The sequence below is a fragment of the Psittacula echo genome (assembly GCF_963264785.1).
Source record: "Psittacula echo genome assembly, chromosome: 1".
In the NCBI taxonomy this organism is placed as follows: domain Eukaryota; kingdom Metazoa; phylum Chordata; class Aves; order Psittaciformes; family Psittacidae; genus Psittacula; species Psittacula echo.
This window is the reverse complement of record NC_137735.1, coordinates 64,170,379-64,187,697: the sequence shown is the minus strand read 5'-3', so window position 1 is coordinate 64,187,697 and position 17,319 is coordinate 64,170,379. Positions and strand designations below refer to the sequence as shown.

At 37.6% G+C, this 17,319-nt stretch overlaps 1 protein-coding gene across 4 annotated transcripts in view; it reads right to left on the bottom strand.

Annotated features, from left to right (window-relative positions):
- The window catches only part of LRBA (LPS responsive beige-like anchor protein), a gene marked incomplete at its 5' end in the record, with an annotated part of 401,371 nt that overhangs the window by 192,695 nt on the left and 191,357 nt on the right, over positions 1 to 17,319 (bottom strand). The gene's annotated exons all lie outside the window — the stretch shown is intronic.

Below are 17,319 nucleotides of genomic sequence, written 5' to 3'. Positions count from 1 at the left end.
GGAGAGTGAAACAGCAATCTATTTTCGAGCAAATCAGATTGGATTTCTGGTTTATGTAGTTGTGTTTTTACATTTAATTAAAAACTACATGTTATGATGTGTAATAATTGCTATATTGAAGGCATACTTCTAAAAAATTACTCCTAGAAAAGGTTATATCAAATTCATTATTTTCCATTATACTCTCCAAATATACGTAGATCTTTTTAATATGGTCATATATAAGTGCCAGTTACTATCTTGTTAGATGATCATGAATGAATGCCACTGTAAAACAGTATTTTAGCCTAGAGAATGTACCAAAAAATGCCAATTTCAGGTATAGTAAATAAACAGAAAATGCCTGAAGCACAGAATAGCTATGATAGCCTGAAAACATGTATGCCCAAATTAAAAAAAAAAAACAACACTTATTTTGTTTGTTAACATAGGAAGTATTAAAAAAGTAGATGAAAATGCATATATATATATTCCATTTCTGGTCCAGGAGCTAATAGAAAGTATACCTGTCAACACTGACAAATGAATAGGAACAACTAATTTTCAGATCATGATGTTAAAAATACTTGGTATCTGCATTCTTAGTTTTGAGGTCTAAAGACAGAAATGCATTTTACTTAAGGTAAATCAAGGTTTCAAACATGGTAACAAAAGCCAGAATTATTTGCATAGCCCTACTCCCCAACACAATTTGTAGAGACAAAAAATTGTGACTGAAAATCATTTTATAAAAATGGAGAGTGTCTTTGCATCTACCTTCATTAAAATTCTATGCCTTTTGCTAACACCAAAGAAAAGGTAGTGCTATTCTTCATCTTCCTGATTTCTTACTTTCAGAAAAATACTGAAGTATTGGAATCAAATGCCCCAGTATCTTATTTCACACTTTGTCTGTGCTGCAATCATGCCAAAATTCAAATGCTTTGATTATAAAATCCAATTATTTTGGAATACTTAACCAAAGAAAAATTATAAAACACAGGAAGAGATGGGTTTATTCAAAGGTCGATTAATAACTTAAAATTCTCCATTAGTGATTATAGAAAAAAGGCAGAACACAGCTGGCTATGTGCATGCCTTTGATAGTCTTACAGCATGGATAGGCACTTCATCATTCTGCCTTCCTACATTTATCTGTTAAAATTATTATCAAATATCAGCCAGGATGCAGTCGTGAATCACAGACTGCTCCTCGTCTTCAGGGGAATGATACAATGAGGGTCTATTCATCAGTATGGCAATCGGCACAAGTAATTAGTTCCCTAGACTGAGATCTCCTACAAAGCTTATTTCAGTCTGCAACACAAACATATGACAATGGAAAGCTAATGGAAGCTGCTAAAATTTGTTAACCTCTTCTGCCATCAATCCTTCTGGTAGTCTACTGTGCTACAGTATTATGCAAAGATGGTAAATTATTAATTTGTCATTCATCTATCTTTCTACAGTTTTGATAGAATTAAGTGATGCCATTCTTCTGGGTAACAATTACAATTATACTGCATTACAAAACTATGCTAAAATTATTAGAAAAATAGGTAACAATGACCAGGCATGAAGTATTGTCCTGAAACATAATATATCTTTAGTCTCCTACTTTTATTTTCAGTTTGGCATACAAAATTTGCATAGGATTCCACCTCTTTCACCATTGTGCTGATTATTCACAAACAACAAAAACTAGACTGTGTAATTAGGTATTTATAACTACTAGAAACCACTGTATTATGAGGTTAAAAACCCCTGATTCTCTATGCATAGAAAAACATCTAGCAAAAACCTACATAGTGAAAAATAAACACCCATGCTGCCTAATTCTTACAACTGAGCCATTTTTGAGAGCAGCTACTGGGACAAATGCATACTAGTACCAATATAAACCTAAATATATATATATATATATATATAAATAAATATATACTCTAGCACAAGTAGCTTACTAGTAGGATCAATGAACTACTGCAGTCCCATGCCCTAAAGGCAACGCTGTAGCATGCAGACTTTACCTCTACAGCCAGGGGGAGACAGACATAAATATTGCTCTGATTTGGGCAGAACTGACCACTGGCAGATTGAAGAATCATGAAGTAAAGGGGCCAAGAAAGCAGATGTGGAGCATCAGCTACAGGGAAAATTTGACAACAGAAGTTTCTGGCCTTACAATAAAGGCTGCCATATGGACTAAAGGTGCTTATATGGACTGAATCAATGAACATAAGTACTTAATTAGCATAAGTGCAACAGCAACATTTCTCAGGGGATTGGGGATTTATGAATTATAAATCATATGATTTGCATGGATTTGTCAGGGCTCCCTCTAACATGATACACACTAATTAGTTCCTTAGTAACAATATTGATTTAATAGAAACAACACTTTGATATTAAATGTTTTACTCCAATAGCATAACCATTATTTTCTTTTTCAAACAGTTCCCCAAATCAGGCTACATACTCGGAACTGACATAAAGCCTTCCTTTCTATTCCTATGTAACTAACTAGACTGTTACAGTTGCACAGAGATGAGACAAAATACAGAATGACCAATCTAACATGTATTCTCAGGACTTTGAGAGCATTATGCAAAAGAAAATGTCACTGTGGTCAGTGGGTAAAAAGTTTAAATGTTCACATAACTTCATTCCAAGAACAAGAAACCTATTTTTCCTAACAGTTTCAAAGATTAATACAATTGGAAACAAAACATAGTGACAAGTGTGCTAGTTTTATTATGGTGTTATAGCAAAGGAATTTTAGGCATGGGAATTACCTATTGGTCCTCATACCCCTATAGTAGATTTAAATTGAATCTGAGCAGTACAACCAGGTAATGACAAGAGGACTGAAGAATTATTTCTTGTAATGCTTTATCCACTGTGTATTTCAAGACAGTCTGCTAAATCTGTGACCACAGAAAAGAAGCAGTCAGAACATCAGCATGGCTAGGAAAATGTAAACCTAATAGCCTCAGAGGTCTTAAGGCTGTACTTGGGCCATCAGTTAATTGAGAATGGATTTTAGCACACCACAGAAGCACCCATTCAGACCCTTAGATTAGTGAAGTACTAAACAAACAAACACAACACAGAAAAGAGAAACAAAGAAAAGGAAGGAAAGAGGAAAGCAGCACAGTGTCACAGAAATTGTCTGCAGAGACAGAGGATGACTAGAGCTCTAAATGACCTCTTCTATCTAGAAGGCTATCTAGCCTTAAAGGCAAGAAAACCTATTGACAAAAAGCAATTGCAACAAGCTTAAAAGCAGATGGAAACTAGATGGTCTATGCCCATGAAAAAATGTGTTGTTACAACAACACAGTCTGCTATTATAGTCTTTTCACAGTCTACTATTTAAAGAAAAACAGTCCTTGTCCTGCTCTATGGCAATAACATACATTAAACATGGATCGGAAACATCAGTCAATGTGAATTTTGTGCTGCTAGAAATGACTGCACTGGCACGTCAGGAAGCAGAGGCTGTTCCCAGGCCACAGAACAAGAACACAGGTGGTGATCATGACATAAGCATGATACCTCATTCACATATCCTGAACCCATGTGAAGATACCAAGATAAATTTCCAGACAACATACACCTCGTTGGAACTCTGACTGTACAGTTAAAGTAGGTAAGTCAATTTCCAAACCTAATCAATCCTTGGTCTCTCCACTAAGACATCAGCAAGGCAATCAATCAGTGATGCCAATTTCTAAGGTGTAAATGCTCAGACACAGACACCTAGGCTAAATTTGTTTCATAGACAACCAGAGTGTGGCAACAACACTTATTCATCAGTAACAACAGTACAGATTTGAAAGGAAACCTCGAAGAAGGCACCTCTGCAATTTCTCCATCACCAACTGCAAGCCTACTACAACTTCTGGTTTTAATTTGTTCAGCATTTTGGTTGCAATGGCTCATCAAATGCATAATAGCAGGTGCTACTAATAAATTACATAGAAGAGCAATTATAGAATGCAAACAGTGATTCCAAATCGTAAAGAAAGAAATATGCTGGATTATTGCAATGCTGTTCAGGAATATTTCTTGCTCTACATCTAGAGGACTTTTGTGTTCCATGTAAATACTTCATATATTTCCATGTAAAATACTTCAAGAACTCATGCCAGACATCTGCTGCAAGATACACAAACATTTTTCTCCAAAAACAAAGAAGCAATTGTATTTGCATTTGATTGTCAATCCAAAGATAAAAGGTGAAGTTCTAGAAAGTACTGCAGAAATCTTGATGAAGTACCACTAGCAGACTGCAGGGCATCATGTAACATAAGAGAATGCTTTATCTTGCAAATTGAAATCCACTGCATTTTCATGCAGCTGGATGTCCAGAATATTAACTGAAATCTCTTATATTTTGCACATCATCATAAAATGCAAGGTGTGTTCCACTGACTTGATAAAATGCAATTCCAGAAAACAAGTAAAGCATTTTCTGAATCCCTTCAATATTCTTGTAATGAGCTTTCACAAACTCTGATCTAAAAAAACCCAAGTCATACCAGATTACCTAATTATGATTAGCTACATGTCTATAAGTACTAATCTAAACAACGCTTTGTGCATATCAATTTGTGTATTACTGGTTTGTGACATAATCAAAATACTTAACACATTTTTGAAAATAAACCACTGAGCTTAACGATGGTAAAGCAAACACGGAAGATGTAACTTGACAAGCAATTCTCAGCAGCAGTACCAAGTTCAGCTTTCCATGCAGAGATCCTGTGCACAAGGGTTTGTGTTCCAATGTGGTAAACCTAAATTAGAGTACTGTTGCACTAGGGAAAATGACTGGTTTTTAGTAAATCAGATTCTTGATCTGATTCCAAAATTTGTCTGTATTACCAAAGCACACAGGAAATAGTTTGACTAGTATTAAGTCAAAGTTGCTGCTAAAATACTACTTGGCCAGCTACACTCTGTCTCAATGTGTGTATGTCACAGCACTTCACTGATAATGTGTCTACTTCAGAGCATTAAAGATTAATTAACTCCTGACAAGTGCACTGAGATCTTTGGAAATGCTACGTACTACCTGTATTTTCTTTGAAGGCAAAACTAGTTGAAGATCATCTACTCTCCCTCCCTCAGTTGCATTCATATAAGCATCTTAGAATTAAAATTGGTTAGGGATGTGAAGGATAACAGGAACAGATTCTATAGGTATATTGCAAATAAAAGACAGACTAGAGACAAAGTGGGCCCTCTCTGGAAGCTATCAGGAGAACTGGCTACCCTGGATTTGGAGAAGGCTGAGGTTCTTAATGACTTCTTTGCCTCAGTCTTCAATGGCAAAGGCTCTGACCGCACCACCCAAGTCTTGGAAGGCAGATGCAGGGACTGTAAGAATGAAGACCTTGGGCCCACTGTAGGAGAGGATCTGGTTCGAGACCATCTTAAGAACCTGACTGTACACAAGTCCATGGGACCTGATGAAACCCATCCATGGGTCCTGAAGGAGCTGGCGAATGAAGTTGCTAAGCCACTGGCCTTCATATTTGAAAAATCATGGCAGTCAGGTGAAGTTCCCAATAACTGGAAAAAGGGAAATATAACCCCCATTTTCAAGAAGGGGAAAATGGATGACCCAGGGATTTACAGACCAGTCAGTCTCACCTCTGTGCCTGGCAAAATCATGGAGCAGATTCTCCTGGAAGGCATGCTAAGGCACATGAAAAACAACGAGGTGGTTGGTGACAGCCAGCATGGCTTCACTAAGGGCAAATCCTGCCTGACCAATTTGGTGGCCTTCTATGATGGGGCTGCAAAACTGATGGACAGGGGCAGAGCAGTTGACATCATCTACCTGGATTTGTGCAAAGCCTTTGACACTGTCCTACACAACATCCTTGTCTCTAAATTGGAGAGACATCAATTTGATGGGTGGACCACTCAGCAGGTAAAGAACTGGCTGGATGGCTGCTCGCTTTGTGTCAATGTTGTGGTCAATGGCTCAGTGTCTGGCTGGAGACCGGTAACGAGTGGTGTCCCTCAGGGATGGGTGTTGGGACCGCTCTTGTTCAACACCTTTGTTGGTGACATGGGACAGTGGGATTGAGTGCGCCCACAGCAAGTTTGCCAATGACACCAAGCTGTGTGGTTCGGTTGATACGCAGGAGGGAAGGGATGCCATCCAGAGGGACCTCGACACGCTTGTGAGGTGGGCTGATGCCAACCTGATGAAGTTTAACCATGCCAAGTGCAAGGTCCTACAGCTGGGTCGGAGCAATTCCAGGCACAGCTACAGGTTGGGCAGAGAAGAGATTCAGAGCAGCCCTGCAGAGAAGGACTTGGGGGTGTTAGTCGATGAGAAAATGAACATGAGCCGGCTTCAGTGTGCGCTCGCAGCCCAGAAAGCCAACCACATCCTGGGCTGCATCAAGAGGAGCGTGACCAGCAGGTCGAAGGAGGTGATCCTGCCCCTCTGCTCTGCCCTCCTGAGACCTCACTTGGAGTATTGTGTGCAGTTCTGGTGCCTTCAACATAAAAGGGACATAGAACTGTTGGAACAAGTCCAGAGGAGGGCCATGAGGATGATCAGGGGACTGGAGCACCTCCCGTATGAAGACAGGCTGAGAAAGTTGGGGCTGTTCAGCCTGGAGAAGAGAAGGCTGCGTGGAGACCTCATAGCAGCCTTCTAGTATCAGAAGGGGGGCTATAAGGATGCTGGGGAGGGGCTCTTAATTAGGGACTGTAGTGACAGGACAAGGGGTAATGGGTTCAAACTTAAACAGGGGAAGTTTAGATTGGATATAAGGAAGAAATTCTTTACTGTGAGGGTGGTGAGGCACTGGAATGGGTTGCCCAGGGAGGGTGTGAATGCTCCATCCCTGGTGGTGTTCAAGGCCAGGTTGGATGAGGCCTTGGGTGGCATGGTTTAGTATGAGGTGTCCCTGCCCATGGCAGGGGGGTTGGAACTAGATGATCTTAAGGTCCTTTCCAACCCTAACTATTCTATGATTCCGTGATCTGTGTGGCCACACTAAAACAAATCACAGTAATAATTCTGAGCTTGCTAGGCTTCAATGCTTTTATTCTGTTGTATATTAGTAATCTGTTAACACTGCAGTCTCACCAGCAATTATGTAACTAAAAATGAGGAAAAGAAATGCACAGGTGAGACGAAGAGAAGAGAAAGGGAGAGGAGGAGGACAGATCTGTAATGCCCAGATTTGCATTTTAAAAAATGGTATAAATGCTGTTTGCATGCTTTTGTACAGTATTTAGGGTATTATGTCTTTGTCTCAACCACCCATTAGACACAGCAGCTACCATTCCCCACCCAAGCCTTCCAACCTCTGTTTTGAATCATATAAAATAATCTGTTCCCATCTAACTAGCATGTAAAACAAAACCAGAAGACCAATGCCAACTTCAGGTATCACAGAGACTCTTTTCTGCATTGACAAGCATTGAATTCCTCATTTAAAAAGCAATCCGGAAAAAATGTTTACTTTAAATGTGCCAGTCTCCCTCTACACATTATGAAGTCAGTAAAGACACGGGCTTGTCTTTACCAAAGTCAGGGTAAAGACAAGCCCACCTTTAATGTGTTGCTGTCTTAGATGATGGTGCTATTAACCTCCAGTTTAAAAACAGTTCTGTTTATGTATGAGTTTATGTATGCTCTTCTTTCATCTTTATTAACCCCTTGGTGGCCAAACACAGCCCAGCTTTTTTGGAGGCAGCATTCTTTGAAGTGCTGGCATTCCAGTGCACACTGATACTTCAAAGAGGGCTCACTTAAGTGCATGGTACAGTACTAATCATGTATTCTACAACCACTGCCTTATCTTAGACTGATCTTATTTTGATCAGTCTAAAGCTGCACTTTAAAAGATGTCACCCTAAGACACAGTTCATTTCTTGTTGCAGTTCGATCAAGATTAATTGTAATTAAACTGAAATGAAAACTACTCCTCTATCAGAAACTAACATGAAAACTTTATTTTGGCTTTGAGCAAAATTAGTTCAGACATGATTCAGGCATGGAAGAATGGCTGTATTGCAAATTTGCAAACAGATGCTTTGACTTTGTTGCTTATAAGTATTTCCAGATCTCACACATCCTACACCTGATAACAGTCAACAACTTTTGTTTTTCAAAATAACTCTAGTTAATACAGATCCCATGAGCTATTATTCATATTTAAAATAAAAACTACCATAACATACAAAAAATAGGTACAATGCACTTCAATTGAGTTTTCTTGCTATTTGTCTGATAATGTGGAAATTTAGGCTGCAATATTTGGTCATCCTTCCTGGCCAAAATGAGCAATGGAATGTAACAATATAGTTTGGAGGCTATATAAAAAAGGAGCCAGCTCAATCTCCATCTCCTTAGCTATTCCTACTGGTTCTGATGCTTTCACCTCAAGCATATGCATAGACAGGACCTGTATCTTTTCTCATTAATTACAGCATCAGCAAATTTTCTGTGAGGAATAAAGTCCATTGAAATATTATGACTCGGATTAATTCTTTCCAGTAGTTTGGAATTTGAGATTATACTCTTTCAGCATTTCTGGATATACAGATCAACTTTTGACCAAACTAAGAAAAATCTCCTCAGATGTGTTTTGTTTATATATTGTTCTAACCCCAGAAGTACTAAACACAGGAATTACGGTAAAGCTTTCCCCAAAAAAAAGCTTAGATTTGACTGCACCAAACATTTTAGCTTCACTACCATCTCTTCTAGAAGAAACAGGATGAAATCAGACTCCCACATACCTGCACTTTAAGAGCTGTGGCTAACCTGTGTCCTTTTTTTTATAGATCTCTTAACAGCTGGATACTTTTTTTGCTTCCATAAAAATGTAATAGTGCTGCCCCCTCCCCCCCACCGATTCAGCAAATGGTTTTCTGTTCTATGTTCTTCTAAAGGAAACTAAACTTTTTTTGTTTTGTAATATGCTTTCAGAGTCCTCTGTCAGAAAAATCTAAATCAAGTGTTCATTTTTTCTTTTCTCCCCAAAAAAAGAAGTTAAAATTAGTATCTAGCAACTAAATTAACTCAGCATTCGACAAACGCTGAAGAGAGGAATAGGAAAGATGACTGAGATGTAAGTACAACATCCACAGTTTGCTTGTCCAGAATGAACCTCTGCAAGGTGGTGCAAGGTCTGTTAAAGATTACTTGCCAAAGTAAGTTCTGCATTCAAGAGAGACCAGTCTGCTAGTTCCTTTGATAGGAAAGAGACTGCCCTCCAACTTATGAGAGATGGAACAACTCTGGCCTGCTTACACATAAAGTTTTGGGGTTTTGGGTGGTTTATTTTGTTTTTAAATTTAGAATAATAAAGAGAAGAAAGTGTTCTCTGAGGTCTCTAAATGACTACATATCAAAAATATATGCATTTGTCTTTTTATTGTGGACAGAATATGGGGAGATTAGAGAATTCTCCCCTCACCCTCTTGCTTAATCACAACTTACATTAAGGGGAACAGGTAACTCAGGTTCACAGCATGTGTGGCTACTGTCAAAGAGTACCTTTAAAGAGTATAATGAAGTCTTAGAGACACTCAACTTCAACACTACCTGCACTTCTCCTACTCTCTAATCAAAGCTTAGATTTAAAAAAACTCCAAATATTCAACCACCAACAAACCAACCAACAAAAAAATAACCACTAAAAAAGCCCAAACCCAAATAAAACCACTTTTCAAGCATGTTTTAATAGCTAACACTTCACTGAGAGATCTAATTCAGGATTTAAAAATCTGAGGAGGGCAAAAATCTGGGAAATGACTTCACTGCGTGATGATTGCAGGAACATATGTAAGAAAGAGTTCAAGTAACTGCAAACATTGTATCACTCTCAGAAACAGGAAACAATAAGTACAAGGCAGCAAGACCACTAAAGAAGCACATGGAACAAGACTCTTAACTGTTACCATACTAACATAGCAGTCAGGAAACAACAACAGGACTCAAAAATCTTTAAAAAGGTTTAACTTATTAAACATATTTCTTTGAAAGCCTTGCAAAAGGCCTCTAAAAATAAAAACACAGCATTGAATTATGATGAAGCACCCTTTCCTGGAACACACAGAGAATACTGTATTTACTCAAGCTTTAAATGAAGGGAAAAGTAGCCTGAAAACATACCTTATCTTCTGTTACATGTAGTCAATGAACCAGGAGATAAAAGGCTGGCAATTAATAGACATTGCACAGAGGCATGCTCAAAACTATTACCTGACACAGTCTGCAAGGGGAGCTGCCACTGAACTGTTCTTTGCAACGTGGTAGGTATCAGCCCACACCAAGACTCCGCAGGTGGCATAAAGAATACTGCTTTACACCTATCTGCCTCACAGCTTGCAAGAACTCAGTGTGAAACAGCAGATACATTGCACTACTGAGGATGCAGAAGCAGCATTAAGGTATAGACATTAGGTTCAAGACAAGTAGGAAATATGTTTCCAAGATAGGGAAAATAAGCTAACAAAAAGTTGGAATCTTTATTTGGAAAGGTGAAAATGCATATTTGGGGCTAACATCAAGAGGTTGGGAGGCACTACGCAGATGGTTTTCTGCATGCACCCATCATTGTCATCCCATATTTAGATAAATAAGGGACTATTTCATGCCTGGTTACTCAGTGCTAATTTGAGCTCCCCTAAATACATACAGCTTCAATTACCCACCCTATCAAAGCTAGCTGAAGCTACTGAACTGCTTCCTGAGATTCACTGGTGCCTCAAGGGTCATAACGGTTCTGAAGATAGTTACTAGGCCCTCTGAAAATCACAACTATCCTCTGGCTACATTAACAAAAGGGAAGTGCAGAAACCATCCTTATTCATGTTACAGAAGTTACCACAGGACTACTTGCAATAAGGCATAAGCAACGTTAGAATGCTAAACCACCCAAGGTTTTCATAACATAGTAATTGAAGAGCTTAGTCTAGGAGAAAAGCTTGTATGGTGACACATTAGAAGCATCTGAGAAGATGTGAAGTTCTTTTCTATAGCTATTTTAAGAAAGAAATCTAGGAACAGATAACTTGAACACTTGGACTGAGCAATACAAGAGACATCGTGATACTCTTTCATGCATACCTCCTTACTTTACGCTCAAGACTAACAGCATTAGCATTTAAATACAATCTTACAGAACAGGACTGATAACAAAAACTGTAAAATGAAAGCTGAAGAAGCAACAAACCGAGAAATGTTTCCTGTTTCATCTCAGTGATTTAAAAATTAGTATGACCCTTCCCCCCAAATTCTTTCCCCTCTGTGTTAGCATTCAGAGACACACATGCTGAAAGATGAAGCTTTTTCTTGACCTGACAAGGTTTCCAACTTTTCCCTCTCCAGCCAGCTGCTCCTTTATTTGCTTTTAAGCAAATTTACCAGCAACAATATCTCAGAGTTTCAAGTTGAATGTAAAAAAACCCAAAACAAAACCCAAAACAAGCAAACAAAACCCCCAAAACAATAGCAGGGAAATCAACGTACCACTTTAGGTTCTTTCCCAACATTGAAATGACTTTCTCAATATTAAGCCATTCTTCTTGACACAGCAATCCCACCGCAGAGGAAAATGAAATGGATACAACACTGTCACTCACAAGTGGAAATAAGTCATATGCAACAAAGAAAATCTGTCCCACAGATGCTCAGTACTACTAAGAAATGCCCCAGCAGAGAGAACTGAGCAATCTGGGGTAACTCACACTGGACCTCACCCAAACTGCACCACTCCAGTGGTGCCACCAACCACCCAAATGACTTCCTGTCCCCTGCAGAGGAGGGACATGAATGCATCCACTAGACAGAAAGAGCACCAGAACGGCTGTACCTTTTCTCACCAAAAGTCTAACCTCAGATTCTGCATCCAAAAATGTCAGTGGTGGCCTAAGGAAGAGTAAGATCAAACTGATCACGTACAAATTCCCCCTCAATACGCTGCCAGTTTCCAGCTATTTTCAGCCCAGGGGTTTTCCTGAGTCTAGTGTGGTTTGCCTATTTATACTCCTTCCTCCTCCTAATGTGTTTCTTTTCCAAGTGCTCCTCCACAGTGGAGAAACAGACTTCAAACAAACCCAAGAATCAGTGGCCTCAACCCTCAAGTTTAGAGCTTGGAGAAAATTACTACAGTGAAAAACAAGAAGCTGGAAATGTGCTAATTTCTGTGAATTTCTGTTCTAATGTGTCACTACAGCACCAACGTAGAGAGTTTTAAGTGGCACAGGCAAACCTTAGTTTCTGGACTACAGAATTCAATGTGTATGTGTATAAATCAAGTATCTGTATAGTATGTGATACTGTTAATGTTCATTAAAAACAACAGTAGGGACACTGAAGAGAGAAATCCTTTAGATACTAAAAAAGAAGCTCCTAACAAAACCATAAGCTGCATATTTAAAATCTGGAATGCAAATGTGAGAGCAGAGGATTTCTCTGTAACAACCATACAATTCTCCACATTTTTTTTGCTGGAGATGTTAATTCTTGTTTTATGTAAATTCTTCAGAGAAGATTATTTAAGACCATATCACTGTTAAATTACTGTGCAGATACTTGTAAGAATAATTTAGGTATACTGCACTACAATGTACATTTTCTTCCTTGAACATAATCTTCTTCCCATGCATATAAGCTGTATGTGCAATTATCTGCAGTCACACCTTTTTCCATTATTCAGCATTAGAAATAATCATGTATTATCCCAGCTAAACTAAGCTAACTTGTTTCATCAGAAGCCTATGATGAAAAAATTAAAGAACCCAAACATTTTGACACCGTATATACTAACACTTCGCCAAGAACACTTGTTTACAACATTTGTTAAATCCGTCACAGAAAACATTCTTAAAATCACGGTAAAAGAATCGAGAAGCATTTTTTCTTTTTTGCAATTAGCTTTTCTGCTGACAGAAGAGTCCATTCAGACTGACACTCAAAACTGAGATAGTTTCATTTCATCACAAAAATAGAATGTTTTCACTTTCCTTTTCAAAATAAAAAGGCCATATGTTTTGTGAGAGATTTCAAGGATGAGATAAAGTGAGAAGTTTTCTATTGCTGTAAAAAAGAAAAAAAAATATATCAGAAGACAAACCATTCTTTCTCATGTCGGAAGGAAGATGAATGCAGCCATTAATGAAATAAACAAAGCTCCAGAAAGGAATAAAACCCCGTTAATTTACATGCAAACCAGTTTGTTGGGGTTTTTTTAAGTGACTTACGAGTTTTCATTTGGACTGTTTCAAATACTGAATATATACACAGCTACTTGTACTACATTTTCTTTCAACTAAAAATTAAAAATACAGTAATGAAAACAACGGCAAAGGGACTCAAATAAAACCTGATCTTTTGCTACAGCTTCTCAAGGTCACAGGATTCATTTTCAGTATCATGCACCATTAAAATTTACTTTGTTGTACCAGTCACTAAGAGGAATAGAGAATGTGGTTTGCAGAAAAGGGACGGCTTTCATCTAGACTTTCACCCTCTTTATAGGGAATAACTTTGCTGAACATTGGAAATGAAATACATGTGTGTAGCTATTTGGGCAAGCAGCAAATACAGCAATAGCAATGGATTACTTACCAAACCATATGATAGAAGTAACCAATCTTTGATACTAATCCCTGCAATACGATATTTTCCCAAAAAATTTCCCATGAGGGAAGGGGGCAGTGAGAGGAGAAGGGGCAAACTGACAATCATCACAGAAATTACAGCTCACTGTATGGGATTTGGGGATTAGAAATTAACACATTAAACAAATGTTCGCTGGCTGAATTTATTTTGTGATGTGGATTCAATGGCTTTTGAGTGTTTAAGGAACGATAGGTTTGTAGGTAATTCTACTTGGCCAAAAGTCTTCTAGGGTATTATTTTAATTTCAATTTACTATACTTGAATCATTTGTGATAAAATTTCACAAGTCAAAGTTAGCTGTGTGAAGAGAACTTCAATTTTGCCACATAGAAGCTGTTATCCAAAGTATTCCCTTGGTTATCTCTCTGCAAAGCTGCTCAATATGGCCATGCTAAAGGCTGTGGAAGTTCACAGCCTGTATACAATCAGCAGGTGTCTGCTAATGGTAAAACAACTTTGAAGATGCTGCCTGTCCTTCCCCAGGTCGTCTCTCTCAGACTCCCCCCCAACACACTTCTCTCACGTCCCTCTCAGATTGCGGCCTCACATGCTTCAAACCCACACAGAAGAATAGTCTTACTTCTTATCCATGACAAACATGCATTACAGAAGAGACAAAGAGCCTACGACGTAACAAAGAAAGTATCTAGAAGTGGAAGCCATGGAAGATGAATATGTGAGGGGAGAATTATTAGCATACATGATCTGCTGGGGATCAAGTTAAGGGCAGTTGAGAATCAGTAGGACAAGAGACAGAGTACAGAAAGGGTGGCACAAAACCAGGTCTGGCTAGGACAAAAACATGGGAAAAAGCAATGAAAGGTCAAGAAAGAAATCAGACGAAAAATTAATGAGGACAAATGCAGGCAAGCAAGAGCAGAAGGAAGGGGGAGGTGCATATAAGAATACTTCTTCTATAATGTCCTTCTTAGGATACCTTCATACCATGCCACAATATTAGTCTGGCGCTCATTTGTGTTTTTTCTGAAGAGAGGGGAGAAGTAGTATGTGTATGTGTATGGTGAACATACAGTGCTTCCACTTCCGAAATTTCCCTGTCATGAAGTAATCTTGCAGCTGCTCCTTAAAACAGCAAAGATCTCAATCATACAAGTCATGTCTCACCTACCACTTAAAACATAAATAAAATTAAATAAAAATAAATACACCACCACCCCCCCAGCTAAAATTACATCTTAGCATCTTCAGCAGCAGTGGCAGCAGCTTCATGAAAGTTACCAAATGAATCCATCCAAAACTGAAGTTTTTAATGATGTCACTACAAGGTTCTTTAAGTACGGACAGATAATACTGTGCTTATGCTGCCTTTTAATGTTTGCATCGGGAGCCTGATGCTATACTCAGACACACACTGCAGTAAGGCAAAGCTAGAAAATGTTTTTAGGAATACAATACAGAAATAGTACACTCTTCCCCAAAAAAAACTAAATAAAACCCAAAGAAACAAACACCCCTCCCCAATACTTTAAAATGACTTAATGAGGGCCACAAAGCACATTAGTACAGGTACATTACATAGAAATGCAGTTCCTGATTCCCAGTTTTGGTATGGTTGCTCTTTCTCCCATCCTTAAAATGGCAGTCCCTCAACTATTTATTTTTGAGGGTGCATCAAGGACTAGTAAACATCAAAGTTGAATGCTACAGTTTTCTTATTCTATAAAAATTTAGGAACAAAAAATATTTGCCTTACTAGGGCAGAGAGAGTACTCAGAAAGGCTATCTGCTTCTTTATAATTTAGAAAATATTGTAATTCAGTAATCAAGCTTTAATGCTGGTATTTAGAACCAGAGACCATAAGAGATGCATAATAAAATCCACAGATACAGAGGGCGTGATAAATTCAGTGTTTAAAATGCTTTGGGGTTTTGGTGGCTTGGGTTGGTTTTTGGGGGTTATTGTTGTTGTTGTTTGTTTTTTATATTTAAAATTATATGTTCCTTTATTTAAAAAGAAGTGTTCTTGCATTGCCAGCATTACTGTACTGTGAAATAGTATCTTCCCCCTTAAATGCACTATTACCCACAAGCATATGCTTTGTGTTTCTAAGTATCATTAATAAGGAAGTTGCCTTAAAGCCCATTCAAGTAATGGGTCAATATTCCCAGATCTGACATACAAAAGGACTTCTAAAACCAAGCTTGTCTTTTTTTTTTTGTTGTTTATTTTCTATCTATTTTTTGCTCTTGTTCACCCTCCTTTGAAGTTAGTCTTCAAAGCTTCAATATCAACTGGAATGCAGCATTAAGGATTTTACGACACTATGCTACTTAAACTTTTATTGTTTTGTTGCGAAATCATAATAAGAAGGATTAAGTTCTTCTATTTGGCTTTTTTGTTTCTCTTTTCCTTTTTCTCTTTTTCTGCAATTTACTCTTTTTTCTTTTTAATTCCAACATGCCATAAATCTGTATCATGCCCCTCTTAGTCTTCCCACATAGACAAAATAATGCAGTTTACATTTAAACATGTTCAAGAAAAATTAACATTCTTTATCATTTTCTAGCAGAGACAGTTAATACTCTCAGGCTACATTAATAGAATCTTTCTGCCATTGTAGAAAGTTTGATAGCACTCTTATTTCAATGTCTGAATTTTTCTCCTTTTTTTGACAAAGACAAATGATTGCCATCAATCAAGATCCAATCGGGTATACACAGAGTCAAGCAAATGCATCACTCTTTACTGGTTTTCCTGCTATTTGTGCAGGCTTTGCTCCATATTATTTTATAGAATGATCAAAAAAGCAGCCATAAGATAGATCATTCACACCCACTGTAAAATTAACTTTCATGAATAATGAGAGTTTTAAACCTCAGATAATGTATATGTTATACAGAAGATATTGCTGGAGTTCATTTCTGGCTAGAGATTATGTAAATGATACTATATGACCTTTATCATTACAAACAGGACATGCAAAACACATATTATTTCATACATCATTCTAAAGCAAGTCAGTACCTAAAGGAGAATCATCCATTTATAATGTTCATGGTGAAGTGCTAAGGTTGCAAGAAAATGATATGAAGTACTTGTGATATTTTTGACTACTCCTCTCCCTTAACCTGTTACTTGTGTGCTCTAAACATACTAAAGTAACAAAAATGAAGTTTATTCCCCGTTTCTTTACAAGAAAATTAGTATTTTCTTTCTTGATAGAATAATCATTTATCTTATGACTAAACTATTCTGAAAATAACCATTTATGTCAAAGCCAATGATGTTGAATTAATAATACATACAGCTATATTTATATAATGAACGAATAAGCAGTTCAATTTTTTATTTTAAATAACATTTTAAATCACTTTCCTTATGTTACTTCCTTATTACTGAACAATAAGCTGAGCAAAGTTAAATTGCTTAAAGATCTCCCAAAGATAAAAGGTACCATTCACCGTGAAGGCTAGACAGTAGATACACATATGGAATCAATGATGAATTCTAGGACAGATCTAGTCAACCAAGCAATGCTTGGACTGTGTTATTCCAGGCTTATCTGCAACAATGAGAAACAAAAAGAGTATCAAATGTATTTTAAATTTTGAGACACTCATGGTTCTTAAGTATTTAAGGGCCCTTATCAAAATATCTGAATAAATATATTAATACAAAATTATATATAAACATTAAGAGAGAGAGACAC